Consider the following 1,123-nt stretch of genomic DNA (forward strand, 5'->3'; position numbering starts at 1 on the left):
TCCTTGTTGCGTTCCTACTGTGTTCAGATGAAGGCTGACTGGGAGGAAGGGTTGCCGTGGATGTTGCTGGCAGCAAGAGAGGTCACACAGGAGAGTACGGGCTTTAGTCCTAATGAGCTCGTTTTTGGTCACACGGTCCGTGGTCCTTTATCAGCTTTAAATTCTTCATGGAAGGAAGCTGAACCACCTGAAAACCTTATTAACTACGTACATGGATTTAGGCAGAGACTTTACACAGCTTTACAGCTGGCCAAGACAAAGTTGTCTTCTGTGCAGAAGAAGATGAAATGCTGGTATGACAGAAAAGCTGAGCGTTGTGTCTTTGTTCCAGGAGATCAGGTGTTGGCTTTGTTGCCTATTGTCAGTTCACCATTTCAGGCAAAGTTCTCCGGTCCATACACTGTACTGAAACAGCTGTCGGAACAGAATTATCTGGTTGCTACACCAGGTCGTCGCAAACAACAACAGTTGTTTCATGTTAATTTGTTGAAACCATATCATATTCGTGCCTTGGAAGATTCTGCAGAGGTGGCCTATCCAGTTTGTGTTGCTAACACAATACCATCGGTTTGTGAAACCTTTGGTGATGATGGTTTGCCTGATTCAGATTCTTTGTTAACTGGTCGAATGAAGAACTCAGAGGTGCTTAGGGACATTGGCAGTGTGTTACAACACTTATCAGAGTCACAACAGTCTGAGTTAAAACAGTTAATAATAGAATATGTGGCCTTGTTTTCAGATGTCCCATCTTGTACACATTTGATACAACATGACATTGACGTGGGTGGAGCACATCCGGTCAAACAGCGGTTTTATAGAGTAAGTCCGGAAAAGCGTAAATATATTGATGCTGAGGTTGACTATATGTTAAAAAATAGCATTGCCCAGGTGTCATCTTCTAGTTGGGCTTCACCTTGTTTGTTAGTACCAAAGTCTGACAACACTTTTCGGTTTTGTTCTGATTTTAGAAAGGTTAATAGCCTGACAAAACCAGATTCTTACCCTATGCCACGCATTGATGACTGCATTGATCAGCTTGGTGCGGCTAAATACATCAGTAAGTTTGACCTACTGAAAGGTTACTGGCAGGTTCCTTTAACCAAGAGGGCAAGTGAAATTGCAG

The sequence above is a fragment of the Austrofundulus limnaeus genome, unplaced genomic scaffold (genome assembly GCF_001266775.1).
Source record: "Austrofundulus limnaeus strain Quisiro unplaced genomic scaffold, Austrofundulus_limnaeus-1.0 Scaffold2611, whole genome shotgun sequence".
NCBI classification, from domain to species: domain Eukaryota; kingdom Metazoa; phylum Chordata; class Actinopteri; order Cyprinodontiformes; family Rivulidae; genus Austrofundulus; species Austrofundulus limnaeus.